This window comes from Muscardinus avellanarius, assembly GCF_963383645.1.
Source record: "Muscardinus avellanarius genome assembly, chromosome: 9".
Lineage (NCBI taxonomy): Eukaryota > Metazoa > Chordata > Mammalia > Rodentia > Gliridae > Muscardinus > Muscardinus avellanarius.
Genome location: NC_137795.1, coordinates 32,755,409 through 32,774,355, shown reverse-complemented (window position 1 = coordinate 32,774,355; position 18,947 = coordinate 32,755,409). Strand labels below are relative to the sequence as shown.

Genomic DNA, 18,947 nt, shown 5'->3' with positions numbered 1-18,947 from the left:
TAATCCCAGCATTTGGGAGGCTAAGGCAGGAAGATCTCAGTTTGAGGACAGCCTCAGCTACTACTTAATGAGGCCCTTTGTGACTCCATGAGACCCTGTTTCAAAATAAAGAATAAAAAAATAGGGTTGGGAATATAACTCGGAAGAAGTTATATTCCATTCCCAGTACCGCAAAAATAAAATAAAATAAAATAAATAAATAAATAAATAAATAAAACTCTATACATCCTGAAGTCTAATAGTTCCACTTAATTGTTTACAGAAATACTTGCATACAAGTACAAACTTTGTGGATCGGGATGTTTATTTGCAGGCAGCTTTAAAATTGGTCAATATAGAAACAAATTGCCATAGTCCATACTCTTGAATGTTATATTTTCATTAAAATTAATAAGTTATGCCTGAATATATTAGCACAGAAGAGCAGGATCAATATGTTATTAAATGAAAAAAAAAACATGTAGAGCTTTTTGCAGATAACATGGTAAGCTCCACTAATAGGAACCACAATATTGTTGTTATTTTATTGTAGTAATAGCAGTAGAAAAGTTGCAAGGACATTTTAACTTAAAAAGGAATGCTACAATGAAAAATCAGACAGGTGAAAGTCATGATATACATTACATTTTTTGGGGGGTACTGGGAATGGAACTCAGGGGCAGTCTACTTCTTTTATTTTCTTTATTTTCTTTTATTTTCTTTATTTTGAAACAGGGGCTCACTGAGTTGCAAAGGGCCTCACAAAGTCGTAGCTGAGGCTGTCTGCGAACCACAATCATTCCTGTCTTAGCCTCCTGAATGATGGGATTATAAGCACACACCACCGTGCCCATTTCATGATATACATATTTAAAGCAAAGAATACTTTATAACAATATGTTAGAAGTATTAAGTTAACTTCAATAAATATACATATAGAGAGAAAGAAAAAAACGAGTATGCAAGCCTTTTGCTATAGATCAAAATAGTAATGTTGTATTTTATGCTAAAAACCACTTTTTGCAAATAACTTTCATATGATTGGCAGTTATAGAAGTAGATTACCTATTACTCTCAAAAATGACACTTGCTATTAATATTACCTTGTAACACAGAAAAAATTCATAAATTAGAGGCAACCAACCTGTTTAAATAGACTTGGTTAATTAAATTATAAAATTTTAAAAGAGTATGTTGAACTAGGCAGACATATGTAGTTAGAGCTTTCTGTTCTGCTTTTTTTTTTTTTTTTTAATGTAATGGTTTTGGCACCTGGGTTTTCTCAACTGTCCTTCTGTTGAATATGGTTTTCAAGTAGAAGTTAGGAAGAGTAGTGTTCTCCGGACAAGTAAGCTCTTCATTTGTAGAGTAATGATATGTCAACACACGTTTTCCAAAATAACAGTCCTACTACCCTCGATGTCTTAGAAGGAGTTACAGGATCCCCACGCCATGTGGTACACCAGCCTAGAGCCCGGTCTGACACCACGCAGGAGGGGTTATGAAAGAAGATCGCCCGAGAGCCAGCCCTGCTCTGCTGTGTCGACATGTCTAGAGCTCAGAATAAAATTGAGTTTCCTGCTTTAGCCATAGCTGGGTCTTAAAATAACCTGAAGAAATTATAGTTGTGATTACATAGAAAGTGAAGGACTTAGAACATTCTCCTAATAAAGCCATGAGAATGACACACAGCTTAGTCATCAGCAGGCCTTCTCTAACAGGCATTTTCAAGAGGAAAATAGAGCTTGGAAACTGGATAATTTGATTTGAAATCTTGCCTAATTATTTTAAGAATGCAGAAAACCTTTCTTTTTGGCCAAAAAAATAATGATCTGGAATCCAATTATGAAAGAACAGGCTTTTAAAATGTTTGCTATCTCCAGTAATGGGGAAAAGTCGTGTCTTTAAAATTACATTCTGCTGGAAATCTTGTTCTTGGATGTCTTGCCTTTTGCATTTTGAATGGACAAATTTAATGTAATTTCCTTTTGAAACATGGCATTGGAAACGTTAGATGAGATGTTTAATTCTTTGTTGGATCCTAGCTACCAGAGTACAGATTTTAAGAACAAAAACACTTCTTGTTTCATTTTAATTCCCTGAGGGAGATATCTGACCTAACCAGATGCCTTGAGATTTGTCACAACAGAGATCATTTACACAGAATCTGTGCCCAATCACCCATCTATTTGATTAGCACACCATGAATAAAATAAGCAGAGTATATGAAGCCTCTAATAATCCAAATTAAAAATGATTACTTTCTATTACTTTTCACTGCAAATATGCTATTCCAAATGCATTTGTCACCACATTCTCTTACGTTTATTTGTATGCTATTGCTTTATTAGGAAATATTTGATTCATATAATATTGGAGTTTGAGTCATATAATAAATAAAAACCTAAACAGTCATCTAGGATTTTCAGGTTTTATTAAAGGGATAGTAAAGCAGGTTTTAAGGGACACACATTAAGATATATATATATATATATATATATATGTATATATATTTTATATTCTTATATTTAAATTTAGAAACAATTAGATTAGTAAAATCTTTTGATTAATATTCTGAAATTGCTTCAGAAATATTTTTACTATAAAATTAGCCAAACCTTCGCAGATTTTTTCTCCTGTACATGAGAATTAGATTAGAGTAAGCACAGTGCCTTGGAACAGGAGGCTGAGTGAACATTTGTGGAAAGCTAAAAATCAGTTATTGAAATATTGTCTTTTGTTATCATTCTTGAGAAATGGTGGTGAGACAACTTAGTAGAAGTGACTAACAACTACATACATACAGAAGACAGGATGTAAGTCTCCAAGGTAATAAAGACCATCAGGAGGATGTTAGACCAAAATTAACACCGTGAGAAATGTGTTATGCATATATTACAGCCCACGTGTGGAAATCTGTTCATTTATAGAGAGAAATTGCCTCTCTGTGAATGGCTAGGTTGGCTCCGCCAAGTTAAAAAAAAAATCTACTTGGGGCCATTCAAAAGTAACAGCTACACACTCTGAAAGATTTTAAGTCTAGTGATAACTGATCAGTAAGTACAACTTTAGATATGGGAGTAGGGTTTTAACAGAGCAAAGGATACAGATGTGCAGGGCTTTGGAATTAAGTTCCAGGCTGAGAAACACTGAGGGACCAGAACCATCCAGCAATATACTAAGCCTCATGCCCAGCTGGCCACCATATTTTATTTTATCTTTCTTTCTTTCTTTCTTTCTTTCTTTCTTTCTTTCTTTCTTTCTTTCTTTCTTTTTTTTTTTTTTTTTTGCAGTACTTACTAGGAATGGAACCCAGGGGCGTTCTACCTCCAAGCTACACTCCCAGCCAAAATTTTTTGTCTTTTTCTTTTTTTAAGGGTCTCACTGAGTTGCGATGGGCCTTGCTACGTAGCTGAGGCTGTCCACAAACCGCGATCCTCTGGTCTCAGCCTCCCGAATGCTGTGCATTTCTTTTCTTGATTTTGATAATGATCATCAGATTCCTTCCCAAGCCTATGATTAGACATGTCATACTATCTCAGCTTCTCTGAGGCATCGTAAAGCTCATTTTCTAATACTGAGAGAAGAAACAAATTACAAAAACAGCAACCAGCCAACAACTAACCAACCAATGAACCATGTCTCTCTTATTTCTTGCTTCATCCAAGTTTTGTTTAGAGCCTCTAAAAGAGGCTACAGAAATGGTGCCAAAGATATGTCTTTAGAAGGAATAATAACTTCTATGAGCATCTACTGAGTTCTATGAGCTTTTAATGTGTGGTATTTTATTGGCTTTTCCCAATCACCCTGATTATTGGTGGGAACATCACTTAACAAGTGAAGAAACTGAGCTCAAAAGGCCAAATCACTTCATTAATAAGCATTTATGGATGGCCATATTTAGGTGAAAGTGACTGATGTGTTGCTTCCAGAAGCACATTGTCTAGTGTGGAAGAAAAAGGCAAAGTAGACTTAATGCAACAAGAGTAAAAACTAGCCCTGGCAAGACTGAGAAGGTCTGGGAAGCTCGTCAAAATTGATGAAGGGAATTGCAATGTGCTTGAGGATGGTTGGAAGACACCATCTATAATGTTGCCATGGCAGGAGTTGCAGGTATAAATGGGGCAGAACACAGATACAGATAAATAGAGTCCTGTAATTCCATGAAAAGATGTTAATTGTGAAACTATGAAGAATTTAATTAGGAGATCTGCATAATTTTTGGCTGGGTTTAAAGGATGGTAGTTTCCTTAAGATAGGTTATGCACTTTTCACATACCATTAACTGTTAACTATAGATGCTCAGGTGGAAATGGCAAGACTAAAACGAGAGCAAACTAGAAGGACCAGAAATGGAAAAATCAGGAATTAATTCAAAAGAGAAATCTGGGCCAAATCCAGAACAACTCAGGAATTTCTAGCATTAATGATGAGGTAGATGTGGCACCATTATTCCCTCATTGAATAAGTGATTTTAAATGTCTCTTGTATCCTAGAATACTGTCTCGGTGTCTAAGTAGAAGGGGGAACAAAACAACTGAACTTGTGTACTTATGCCATGGAACTTGAAATCTGTTGTATTTGCCTCTGTTGGGGGGATAATGTTGAATTTAGGTAACTGATTTATGCAGTTGATTAATAATAAATACTATTACCTAAGGAAAAAGTGGGACAGAGAAAGGTGGATCATGGGTGAGAAGACAGTTGTGTCATTATAGAGTGGCCAGAAGACTTTGAAGGTAAAACTCTTAAGAAAGGGTTTAAAGGAAGATCACTGATATGGATTTCAAAAGAAGGAAGAGATTGGGAGACTACTCAGGACTTTCATCCCTTGTTTGTTTTACTAGCCATCTAGACTGGCGGGGGTACGGGAAGAGCTTAATGGAGGACATTGGCCAATTTTCACAAAAATGAAGGGTATGGGTTTTTTCTCTTATATTATTTATAGTTCAAGCCAACACACTGTGTGCAAAGATTGAATTCAGGATAGCAATATATTTTGTTGTGGGGTACAAGACATTTAAACATAAAGGTAATAGCATAACATTTAAAAGTATTATATTAATACAGTTGGAAATAAAGTTTGGGGGAGGAGAAAAAGTAGACAGGGATATATATTTCCTAATGGTCTCTTGTAGAGGTTAAGAAAGTGAATTGGAGTGGGTGCATATGAACTGTGAGACTGCTTAGAATATTATCACACCAAAACCTAGACCAAAGTATAGCTGTATGCATATGAAGGAAAGTTACTATTTTAACTTTTTTTTTTGTCTGTGTGGGTCTGGGAATGGAATCCAGGGGCATTCGACCTCTGAGTTACACCCTGTGCCCTATTTTTTATTCTTTATTTTGAAACCGGGTCTCAATGAGTTGCAGAGGGCCACACTAAGTAACTGAGGCTGTCCGCGAACCTCAATCCTCAGGTCTCAGGCTCCCGAATGCTGGGATTACAAGCGTGCGCCACCACGCCCCGCTAAAATTGCTCTTTTAAATGTAATGATTTTAAGACACTACCCAAGACATCTTAGGTAACTCTAAACTCTACAATTATAGTAATACACTAGTATTTTAGTATGTCATTCACTACAAACTAGAAACATCCTAATAAATCAGTCTAAATCAGTAAAGCCTCATAGATTGGCATGCCATAGTGTGCTTCCTCAATCTTTCCTACAGGAGAAAAAATAATAATTATTTAATGAACTTAATTTCAGAGAAAATGTGTTGAAATACAAACAACAACAACAATGACAAAAATATGTAATGACTTTGACAGGGACTAGATGTAACACCAGAACAAATATCAGTGACTGTGTGTGTGTGTGTGTGTGTGTGTGTGTGTGTGTATGTGTGTGTGTTACTGGAGATGGAACCCAGGGGCATTCTAACTCTGAGCTATGCCTCCAGCCCTATTTTGTTCTTTTGTTTTGAAAAAGGGTCTCACTAAGTTGCTAAAGTGCTTAAGTTCTTAAAGCTGGCCACAACCTGCAGTCTTCCTGCCTTAGTCCTCCAAGTAACAGGATTCAAATCATGTGCTACCCTGCCGAGCTGTTATCAGTGAAGTTTGAAAAAATTAGTAAAATGATAAAAATCTACTTGAGATAAATATTTAAGGTGACTAAAAATTCCAAAGGCTTTTTTACTTTAGTCTCTTTCGACTTGAAATTCAGTAATCAGTTTGCTGATCATACAAGATAAATATTTAAAATTATTGAGTCTGAGTATTCCAGAAATAAATTTAATTCTGTTTATTAAACTGTATTTTTCAAATTCATGTGCAATTTTATTAAAGTAATTCATATAGATATTGAATAATGTTTATCGCAAATGATTTTTCCCACTTTATGTTTTTGTAAGTTGAATTATACTTTTAGCTACTATTTTATATATTCTTATCTTATAGTTTTTATGTATAATAAAATGTGTCATTTAAAATTAAATATGCTACCACATCATGAAATATATTAATGGCTTCATAAAAAGCACTATCTCTAAGTCTAGTACTATTGTTTTCTATAGATCAAATCTTGTCTTGCAGAACAGAGTAGGAAGCTTTCTGGCCCCGTCTATCCTCAGAAACTCAGATTTTTTTGGCCTTGGTTCCATCTAAGGTGAAGAAATGACAACTGTTTTTCTCTATGTCTCTCTTACTTTCTGCATATGATTTCTGACTCACCTGACATCTAAGTCTTTGCTGCCAGTTACCTCTAGAGCAATCCCTCCTTTCTCACCTCCTAAGACACAATGTCCCGTGATTTCCCATTTTGTCTCTTTGCTTTTCACTCATCTGTACCAGATGAAACTTGATGAAGTGTAACTTGGTGAGTATATGGCACATAAAGAATGACTTTCCCTGAGAAGCCTCCTGTCTACATGGAAAAATTCTCAAAATCAATTTTAAAACAATTTGATTGGGTTACATCATAGATTATCATATTAACCTTCTGGTATACAATGTTTTGTTATAATTGTATGAGAACATTTTAAAGCCACTATTATTTGAAAAACCTTGTCTCTAATATCCCTTTTTGATATATAAATCTGCCCTCTAATTACTTCTTACACTATAAAGAAGCATACTGTGAACTCTACAAAGCAAACCATCAGGATTTAATGGCCACTATATATAAAGGTTGTGAAATATTAAAGTGATGCTGTGTGAGAAGCAGTGGAGAATTTCTTTGCCATGTTTGAACCGACACTGCCTTTATTATTGCTCTGTCTCCACATCTGAGGATCGAGACTCTGGTAGATGTCATATAATAGGTGTGAAAGGTGGGAAAATCCAATTCTTGTCCATGTGTCAGCAAACGTATTATCGGAGTTAATCTCATAAGGGTGTCAAAGGAAATTAAAGTTACCTTTGGCTCCACACTATAAGAACTGACTGAAACTTCAAACTACCTCAGTAGCTAACTATATACAGCAGCAGGAAGCCTTCAATTAACTGTACCAGTTCTATTTGTAGTACAAAGGATCTATGGCTTACGATAGCCCACATCACTTAAAAGAAAAAATAAAAAACTCAACTAGATCTTAACAAAATTCTGAAGTACAGCCTGAGAGAAAAGGATACACAGGGTCATTCAGGATCATGAAGGATAGTAACTAATTCAAAGGCAAAAAGGTCTCAGGATGAACTTTTAAAAATGCTCTGTCTAGTCAATATGAAATTCAGTGAAAGTTTCTCTGAAAGGTAGCCAGAATGTGGAGTTATATTCTACGTTCTAGGTATTATAACAAAGTCAGCAATACAAAATGACTTAGTAGAGAAAAAGATGTACTTTTAGAAAACTAAGAGGTAAAAAAAATTCTTGAGGTTACGTGGAAATTCACATGGAAATAGTGGAAAATGGTTTCTATGTGATTCTTGGTCTGTCTCTGTTTCTTTGACTATAATGAAGAAAATAATTGGAGGAACATTAGGAGAAAGGCCTCAGGAGTGGTGGTGACTCTAATAATATTCTTTTATCCTTTGAAACTACACTTTATTCTAATTTTTGAGAAATTTTATGTGCAACTGAAACTTGCATGTCTTTTAAATAATTTTAGTTAAAGCGGAATGATCATATTTTTGCTCTTTGTTCCTCCGAATTTGCCTTTCTTTCCTCCTGCTATATGAACGATATCTAATTAAGTAAATTACTGTTGCTGAAAAAAATTTTAAGCATTCAGAAAATTTGGGGGAATCTCTATCATGTCATAAAATTAAATTTGAAAGTCACTGAAAGAAACATGTGGCTGAGTGAGGAAGTTGTTAGATTTATAATAACTCTGAAATTTTCCTCTTTTGATTTTCTCTATTAACATTCTTAATACAAAAGCCATTATAATTCTAATTAGGATAATAAGTCTGATATTTTACCCAAACTTTATTATTTATTTTTGTTAAATGAATTTTACACAAAATGTTTGATCAAATTAAACTTAAAAATTTTAAGGCAGCCACCTATAAATTTACTATATTAAAATACACGTGTGAGCCGGGTGTGGTGGCGCACGCTTGTAATCCCAGCATTCGGGAGGCTGAGACTGGAGGATCGCGGTTCGCAGACAGCCTCAGCTACTTAGTGAGGCCCTCCACAACTCAGTGAGACCCTGTTTCAAAATAAAGAATAAAAAATTGGGCAGTGGGTGTAGCTCAGAGGTCAAATGCCTCTGGATTCCATCCTCAGACCCGCAAAAAAAAAAAAAAAAAAAAAAAAAATAGGGCAGGGGGTGTAGCTCGGAGGTCGAATGCCCCTGGGTTCCAACCCCAGACCCGCAAAAACAATAACAATAAAATAAAATAAAATAAAATAAAATAAATGTGTGGCTTAAATGATACCATTAAAATTGATGACTATTTGAGTTCTGAACCCACTGGAATGTTTCTCCTATATATGTTTCTATGTAGTTGCTTTTTTTTTTTTTAAGTACTGGGAATGGAACCCAGGGGCATTCTGCCTCTGAGCTATACCCCTAGCCCTATTTTTTATTCTTTATTTTGAAACAGGGGCTCACTGAGTTGCAAAGGGCCTCACTAAGTAGCTGAGGCTGTCTGTGAACCACAATCTTCCTGTCTTGGGCTCCCAAATTCTGGGATTACAAGCATGCGGCACCATGCCCAGCTTCGTAGATGCTTTTGAATTAAAAATTATTCTTAAGATAACTAACTGGAAACTTTACATACAGAAAATAGTTTCCACAAAGTATTTCTAAAAATTTTTAAGTTAAAATGAATCCACCAACTTTTGAGAAAGCAGAGTTTTGGGCCAAATAAGTTCAAATGATAAATAGTAATATAGCATATTAAAAGGAGTAATCTTTTACATGAGTGAAAACAAAAAATAATTATTAAGTTAAAACAGTGAATTTATAAGCTCAATAAAAGAAAGGGAACAAATTCTTTTCTAGGTCTTTAGACCAAATGTGTTTGCTTATCATTTCTTAAACTTTTGAATCTCTCCTATAAGATTAAAGTTTGTTCTTTTTTGCCTCTTTACTTACTTTTCAGTCTTTAATGAAGTAATTACTTAAACTCATAATTACATACTAAAAGCATTCCCTTTAGTAAGAAAAAATCTTACTCTAGGAAATTACTTCTAAAAGTAATACAATTTTACCAATTTATAAATATTTTAAACTAATAATTAACTTTATAATAGTGATAGATATATGGGGAGGTATCTGTACTATATACTATATCCCAGTCTCATTGGATTTAACATAGAAACATGACACTTTATCTTGTTTTAGCATCTAAAGTATTACTAAAAAGCTAATTCTTTTCTATCATACTGTTCTTCATTTTAACTTCCACAACTTCCTGCCCAGTCCATGGTGTGTATATTTGGAATCATATTTATTTACAGAGGAAACACATCAGTAAGAAACCTGGGGCAAAACGACCATTTCTGTCATCAGAGTGGTTCCGGGACACTTGTGTTATGTTTCTGTTATTTAAGGAGATGCCATTGTCTTTCCATCATGTAAATATCTTGATTCTCCAGCACTCCTCTGAATGCAAAGCACTTTTCTTTATATGACTCAGTATAAGAGGGCCTCAGACACTGAACAAAAATAACACTGAGTTTAAAATTTTTGTAGTCAGAGAGAAAATTAAGAATAGGAGACAGAAAATAACCAGAGAAGGGAAAAATACCTTGTGAGTAATGGTGAAAAGTCTTTGAGGTGCCCTTCCAGGGAAAGATATCTCTCAGTTCTTTTCTCTTTCTTCTCTTACTTTTTCTCCCCCATCACCTTAAGGTTATCAAGTGGCACAAGACATAAAAACAAATCAGAAGATGATAGGAAATCAGCCAATAAAAAAGGGAATGGTGTACAGACCAGATCAGAATGAGTACAGAGGTCTTAGTTTACTCAGTTCCAAGTTCAGTGTCCATCAAATGCTTAGTTTGGTGGAATTGATAGTTAACAGGTGAATACCCCTTAAGATTTCCAAACTACATGACAAGCCAGATTGAGGAAGTTAGCAGATCAGTCCTTAGACTTTATTCCTTGATGAATTTTTAAAAACTTCCTTTGATGACTTTAAAATTACAAGAAAGAAAACTGAACAATGTGACCTTTTGTGTATTTGTTCTTATTCACATTATCTAGTTTATTTCATACATACTTTTAGTTTTCTTAGTTATTTCTTAAGTTGCTTTTACATTTAGAATATACATATTCCTATATTGCTGGGAAAGATACTTAACTGGTTGGATTCCCCAGTATAAAAATCCTTCCTGCTTTCCATTAATGTGACATGGCTCATGATTTGTTGTGACATCTATTATTTTAATATCATAAAATTCAGCCCTTTCTCCATGTGTCATATTACCCATAAAATACTGATTTAATTTCTACACTATTTATATTTAAATATATATATATATATATATCTTTCGTGTTCTAAGAATGGCAAGATTACAAAAATGATGTTTATTCTACCTGAAAATGACATTATTATCATACTGTGAAAGTTGCTTTTAGAATCAGGTTAGGCTGGGCTGATGGCGCACACTTGTAATCCCCGCGCTTGGGAGGCGGAGACAGGAGGATAGCGCAGGTTCGAAGCCAGCCTCCCTGGTTTAAGAGACCCTGTTTCCAAATAAAAAGTCAAAAAAAAAAAAAAATAGCCCAGAAGTAGAAGTAGAAGGGCTTCCAGGAACCCCAGTACCAAAAAAAAAAAAAAAAAAAAAAAAAAAGAACTAGGTTAGGCTCTGATGTGAACTTAGGCAATGATAGGACTGTTTCAGATCATACTCAATGTTCAGTAGCAGTAAAAATCAAAAATAGCCGGGCGTGGTGGCGCACGCTTGTAATCCCCACACTTGGGAGGCAGAGACAGGAGGATCACGCAGGTTCGAAGCCAGCTGTGCTGGCTTAAGAGACCCTGTTTCCAAAAATTTAAAAAAAGTATAAAATAGGTCTGGGAGTGTAGCCTGGAGGTAGAAGGGTTTCCAGGAAAACCAGTACAACCAAAAATAAATAAATAAATAAATAAAATAAACAAAAATAAAACAGCACTTGCTAAGGCCACTGCTAGTGCTGTTGGAGCTCCAACAAGTGACTTTTGCTGGCTTTCCATTTAGCAGTGATGACAAAAAAGATTTTTAGCTGAAGCAAAAATTTTACAAAAAAGGACACTCTTGGTGAAGTCTTTATGAAAGGTGTGAGGTTTTTCATTTAATATTAACTTTTTCTTTTCATTTAAAGTTCAGAAATAGTCTGTTGGTCATGCGTCATGTACTTACCCTCAGGCTTCCCCCAGTTTCTTGAGGGATTTCCCCTAATGTCAGATCTTCTGGCCATGTATTGTATGATTGTAAGATTGTTGAATGCTTAATTTTAAATACAACATATGTATGTGTATGTAGTCATATATACATACATATAGGGAACACATGTAAAGGTGTTGGAAGTTAAATACACACACACACACACACACACACACACACACACACACACACAGGAACCATCAGTATTGAAAGACTTATACTGAAAAGAAATTGCCCTCTGTTTCATCTCAATTTAGTCCCCAATCTTGCTTCCTTTCAAACTTTTTGTCAGTTTTATGCTTCTAGTGACACCTTTGTGTCTTTAATAATATTGATGTGCTTGCTGGAAGAATTTTTCTATCATTTTATTCCATGGTAATAAGGGTAATTTATTAATTTTCCTCTTTTTTCTCCCACTTCATAATATAATTATATCACTATTCTTAGATATTCCACTTATTGAAGTTTTTACTGCTGTTCAATAAATTAATGAATAATAAGGCTCTTTACTTGGTTTTAGATTTTTTAGAGGATATGTAGATTTGAACATCTGGAATTTAAGTAAGTAGACTAGCAAACTATAAACGCCATATAGATGTACTTTGTTAAGGAATGTGGTTACACATAAATTACTATTTTGTTAAGAAAATAAGTATTTAAACCATGACATAAACTGCAGGAAATTGTTGGATGATTTTTAAAATTTAATTTCTTCATATTTCTTTCTGGTGTGCTGATATGTAATTAATAAATAGTGAACTTTTGTTGCCTTCATACTCTTCTTCCTGATTAGTCAGCTATAGAAATGCAACTCTGTGTTTATGTATTTGTGTAAGTGCAACTCAGTACCTTTAACCTCTCAGAACCACACTTCTGCTCTCTGAGTTATATTAAACTCAATTTCAGAATAAACAAGTAAAAGTAGCATTTAAAAAGTTGATGTGTCGCTGGACACAGTGGTGCATACTAGTAATCCCAATACTTAGAAGGCTGAGAGAGACCAGCACATAATAACCTAGAGACCCCGTTTCAAAATAAAATGAAAATAAAATAAAAATGACAGGGGGATATAGTGCAGTGTCCAGTGGTAGAATGCCCTGGGGTTTGATTCCCAACACCAATAAATCAATAAATCAATAAATAGTTAATGCATGATAAAAGTGAACTCTGTTTTTTTTTCAAAATGTTGGTGTTTCTAAACAACAGACTATTAAATGTCTTTTAGTTTAGAGCTTTTGTTTTATATTTAAAGAACTAAAATGCTTCCATATTGATTCATGACTTTTCAGCTATCTAGGATCACTGTTCCTCACAATGAGATTACAAACTCTCATAAAATGTATATTTTTAAAGTTAGATTAAAATATTTGATTGTTTTACAATGCATTAATGGGAAAAGAAATGGTATAACTAAAACATCAATTGTGAAAATGAACTAATTTCTACTAAATAATACATTTTCATAAACGTCTCTATTATTCTCTCTCACCTCAATATTGACTATAGTGAGAGCTGTTCACTGGTGAGTGATTTGGAACTTAAAAAACTCTCATGAATTAAGTAAAATTATCAAAATGTTACATATTAGCTCTCTATATAGTTTTGTCTTAAAGTAAGGCGTGCATTTAGTTAAAAAGTCAAAAATTCTTGCAATGAAAATAGTAATTCTCTGCTTTGCTTCCCTGAATCTCCTTCTCATTCCACAGAGGCAATTACCTTCAACACTTCCTGCTTTCTTCTGTTTTTTTTTTAGACTTTAATATTTTGGAATAATATATTTTATAGAAAATTCTTAGTTTATAAATTTAAGAATTATGTATTTTTTGGCCCTGGGAAATGAAGAGGTTTCCCCCTACATCTACATATGTACACATTATGCACACATGTGCAAAACCCACTTTATGTGACTGTGCATACAAACACATACACTCATGTGTACTCTTTTTTACTCTACCCTCTCCACTAGTCATATCAGAGGAACAGTTAGTAAAGGACTACTTAAATGTCATTTATCGCTGAACTGAGTACTATAATCATTCTATTTTTCTTGTTCAGCTCCTTCTTTCTCCTGGAGTTTATTACTCAGTGTTACCCTCCACTAACCTGGTGCTTGGATCTCTCTGCCATGTGCTTGTAATACGTGTTTTTTATTTGACAACACTCTGTTTTTCCATGACATTTCCAACTCTTGGTCTCTACTGTGTACCTGTTGCTTTGGGGTTCCCACTACCTCCTGGGTCCTCTCCTTCATTGTTCTCTTAAGTAATTGTGCCTTTCTCAGAGCTTTACAGATTGATTGTATCCTTGATTTTATTTTCTGAAGGATATTTTATAATAGCTTTTATTTACTGAGTCCTAAGATGCCTAAAAATATCTGTTTTATGTCCTTATCATTAATTGATTTGTGTGAGTGGGCAGAGACCACCAGGTGAAAATCATTGTGAATTTCAATCCCCGATTCTCTTTTGTTTGAAAGCCTTTAGAATCTGCTTGTTATCTCTATTGTTTTAAAATCTCACAAAGGCATGTCTTCCTCTTATGCATTTTCTGAGTAGTTCTGTGGTCCCCTTCAATTTACAAGCTCTTCCTCAGCACTTGGGCATTCAGTATACTTGAATTACTTTTCTTTTTGTTCTCTGCTGTCACTTTCCTGGAATTTCTCTTAGTTGAATAGAAGACTTTCCGATTTGATTTAGATTTTTTTTTTCTTTTTGGATTTTCTTTAAGGTAGAATTATCTCTTTATCTTCAAGGACATTTAGTGACATTTTAATTTAAGTTTCTGTGTTTTTATTTCAAGGGGCTTTTAATTTTTTGTTTTGGTTTTGCATTTATCAAAGTGTATGGTTGTTGTTTTAATGTACTAGGGAATGTCGATTAATTATAGTGAATCAAATTTTTATTTTTCTCCCTGCATTATATAGTTTTTAATCTGCTCTGTTCATTTTCACATTTATTTTGAACTCTCCTGCATATTGGAAGCTTTTATACTGTTGAGAGCATTTGCTAATTGAAGGCAATTATTGGTGTGGTAGCTGTGGACTAGAGGGTCTCCTGCATAAGAGGCTCGAGAAGAATCGTTCTGCATGGCTCAGAGCACAGAGAGTAGATGCCAAGGCAGGCTGTGCACACTGGCACTGCATCTGCCTCTTGGCAGTCCTAAATGTGCTCCATGCTCTCTGCTAGAGCCTGGCCCACCTCACTGTGTGCTTCCAGGCCGTAGCTGTCTAATCTCATAATAGAGACGGGGAAGTTCATGGGGAGGGTGGGGAAGAATCTAGAGAGAAAGAGAAATGTCTTTGACTGTGGAACAAAACACTGATGGTTTACAAGCTCTATAATCATACATGCCAGTTTTGAAGTTGGGGGCTGCTTGGCTTGAGGCTGCTGGTGGTTCACTCTCTGCACATCCTTCAAGCTGCCTGGCCTTTTTCTGGTGCAGTTATTACTACTATTCAGTGGACTTTCCTTCTTCAGAAATTCACTGAATTCAGCCAACGCTGTGGCACACGCTGTAATCTGAATACACAGAAGGCCTAGGTGAGAGGATCACAAGTTTGAGGCCAGCCTTAGCAACTTTGCGAGACTCTCTTTCAAATAAAAAGGAGCGGAGGGTTTAGCTCAGCGGTAGAGCACCTCTGAGTTCAATCCCCAGTACCACAACATGTGCACACAAAGAAAGTCACTGGATTCTCTTACTCATTCTTGTCATTCATTCTATCTTCTTTTTCCATTGTAGGTTTATAGAATTTCAATTCTTCTACTGTCATTTCATGGCCTTATACATACAGTTGTAAAATCACCCGCAAATTATTGATATTTTATATTATTTATATTTTTGATATTAATACAAAATATTATTGATATTTTGTATTATTGTTTATAACATGCAGTATTTTAAGCTAGCTAGTATTTTATACTAGAGACTTTCTAAGAAATTTTCTAAAACAGAATATTGAAGAAACCCATTATTGTCATGGATCAGATATGTTTACATCTATAATTTTAATGAGAATGTGATAAGGCAATAGCTTGCAGTGGACATTTGTAGTCTCTGTCAATTATTTTTTTTCTTTTCTTTTTTTCTTTCTTTTTTTTTTTTTTGGTGGTACTGGGGTTCCTGGAAACCATTCCACCTCTGGGCTACACTCCCAGGCCCATTTTATATATATATATATTTTAAATTGGAAACAGGGTCTCTTAAGCCAGCAAGACTGGCTTCAAACCAGCGCGATCCTGCTGTCTCCGCCTCCCAAGTGCGGGGATTACAAGCCTGTGCCACCACGCCCAGAGTCAGGATGTATTTCTATCCACACATTAATTTTTTAGTAATAGCTCATCTATCCAGAACTCAGCTATCCAACCTCCTTTTATTAGTAACAAATGTATCAGAAACATGAGAATGTATCAGAAACGGGTTTGAAACCACATGCTTGCATGGAGGCTAAAAATATTTCTCTAGGGTTAGCTGTAAGGGCATTAAGCAAAAAAAAAAAATACTTTCTATTTCATAACCAAGTCCAACAACTTATGAAATATACATCCCAAATACACAGCAGTTAGGAAACAGAGGAAAATAAGAGGGAATACTACCAGAGGGTAAGAAATAATCAACGAGAAATGATAAGCAAAGGAGCTCAAATTCCTAGTAGGAATTTCTAGCAGAAGCTGTAAGCACCACACCCAAACCTCTCAGGGCTCTATTATGGTTACGCTCCTTGGCCAAGCCCTGCTAGCACTGACCTCTCTTCCTGAAGGCCTTCTCCAGTGTTTCAAGCCTGCATGACCAGGTACATGACAGATTGCAAGGGCAGACGATGCACATCACCAGGAAGCAGGCTGCAAATGATACTGACAGGAGCTGATGCCATTCCAGCATCCCCACCCCTTGTTTAAATCTGAAGAATGTGTCGTGTGCTGGTGAGCGCCTGTCTCCAGAGGGATACGGTTCTGATTGTCCACCTTGGCGAAGCGCTTGCTTTTTTGGCTGCCTGCCCTCACCTACTCTAGTGCTGGCGTCTTCTAGAATCATCTCCCACACTAATCACATGTACTTTAGAACCCAACCTAAGAAAAGACTATTTTGATTTAAGGGACAATTATATATCCCTTCATAGAACATTTCTATTTGTACAAAAGTAAAATATCTAGTTTTCAGGATTACCCTCTAGCCAGTGAGGAAACATTTAGTTATATTAAATACACTCTGTTTTAGAATATAAGTGTGTCTAAAAAAAACTTCCACTTAAAATAGCTAATATATTACACCCCCTACTTGTCCTTTACTTACATGACAATTTAAACTATCTCAAATTATTCATATGATTAAAATTCTGGATAACCAGGACGCTGTTGTACTAATGAAAACACATGTGTGAATATTAAAGTATTTTAAGGCAGCAGGAGATCATTAGCTTAATAGGTTTCAACAAAAATCCTCCCTAAGCCTTGGCACATTTATGAGGGTATACTTGTGAAGATATTAGTGTTATTAGTAGTCATAGTTACTGCCCTCATGGAATGTAGTCTTTTAAAAAAGTTACACACATGTTTGAGAAATAAATGCTTACACAACATATTGTGTGTTTATTTCTGTGCGGTGTGCTTTCCTCCAGCTTCTTCTGGAAGTTACTTCACTAGGATATCCTTATTGTAAACTTATTTCCACATTCTCCTAACTTGTCTGGCATCTTGTAACACCTGGGACAAACTTACTTTTCCTCTACCACAGCAAAAAAACAATTTTGTTTTGATTGTACTGGGGATTGAACTCAGGGGCATTCTATCTCCGAGCTATACACCCAGCCCTGTTTTTTAATCTTTATTTTGAAACAGGGTCTCACTAAGTTGCAGAGGGCCTCACTAAGTAGCTGAGGCTGTCCGAGAACCTGCGATCCTCCTGTCTCAGCCTCCCAAGTGCTGGGATTACAAGCATGCACTACCACACCCAGCTCTACCACAGCAATTTAACCTAGATGACTAATTCTAGAGCACATATTTTAAATGTAACTTGAATAAAAATGTACCTTTATGATTCTCTTTCATACTTTTTCTCTTTTTTCTCTATTTTTTGGTACTGAGAATTGAATCCAGGGGCATTTTTCTTCCAAGCTACACTAGCAACCTTTTTATTTTTTCCTTTTGAAACATGGTCTTGCCAAGTTACTGAGGCTGCTCACCCACCGGTAATCCTCCTTCTCAGTCTCCTGAGTCCGGGAGTCTAGGTGTGTGCCACTGTGCCTTGCTAGTGGTTTCTCATCTTTTAGCTGAAAGTGATTGGCAAAGACTAAGGGTTACCTTATGGGGACAGGTGTAGGGTAGAGTTGACTTTCTTTGCCAGGAGAATAGAAGACATTTACTTCTTGTGCTGTCTCTAGAAGAAAGAGGCTAAATGAAGAGGGTATGCCAGGCGGGGGCAAGGTCTGGAAGAGTCACAAAAGGGAGGAATCAGTGGGCTTAATAGACTTGTCTATGATTTTTATTTCACACAGTGCTGCATTCTTCATCTCTAACTCTATAAAGTCAGATGTCCACAAAAAGGCCACAAGGAAGTGGATTTATTTTTCTAGAGATCAGAAGCAGAAACTTCTTTTTAAAATTTGTATCAACAATAGGATGAATGCTAGGACTGGGTAAAGGTGAAAGACAGAGCAGAAAATGTAATCATGTGAAAACTAGAGCTGAGAGCCTGAAGTGATCTTGAGGTCATAAGGCCCTGGGAAATGTTGCTGAAAGCCACTGGACTCGAATGTGGAGGGAATATGACCTCAACCCAATCTGACCGAGAAGCTATGGGGAAAACAGTTAAGGGTGAGGATTTATTCGGTTTCCATAGACATCACAAATCTTAAAAAATACCCAAATCCTGGACTTGAGCACCTGAGTTTTAGCTACAGGGCAAAAAGATGGACCCGCACTGTTCCTAAGACGTCAGCTGAAAGGCCGTACCTCAGTCCCTCTGTGACCCTGGGGTAGCTGTTCTCTGTGCCTGGCACAACCTCTGCTCTGTTCTGTGCTTCACGGATGCTCAGAAACTTGCTTTCCAGCAGGCAACTTATTCCCCCATAGTGCTGATTGGATGGCAAGAGGGGCACTACTACCAGTATTGCTTTTCTCACAATTCTCTGTCATGATTTTTACACGCTTCTCTGGCACTTGTCCTCTGCTTTTCTCTTTCTGGCCATGCATTCATTTGCCTTCTCTC

At 35.8% G+C, this 18,947-nt stretch overlaps 1 protein-coding gene across 7 annotated transcripts in view; it reads left to right on the top strand.

Moving 5' to 3' along the window:
- The window catches only part of HDAC9 (histone deacetylase 9), a gene marked incomplete at its 3' end in the record, with an annotated part of 511,771 nt that overhangs the window by 35,348 nt on the left and 457,476 nt on the right, over positions 1 to 18,947 (top strand). The window lies entirely within an intron of this gene.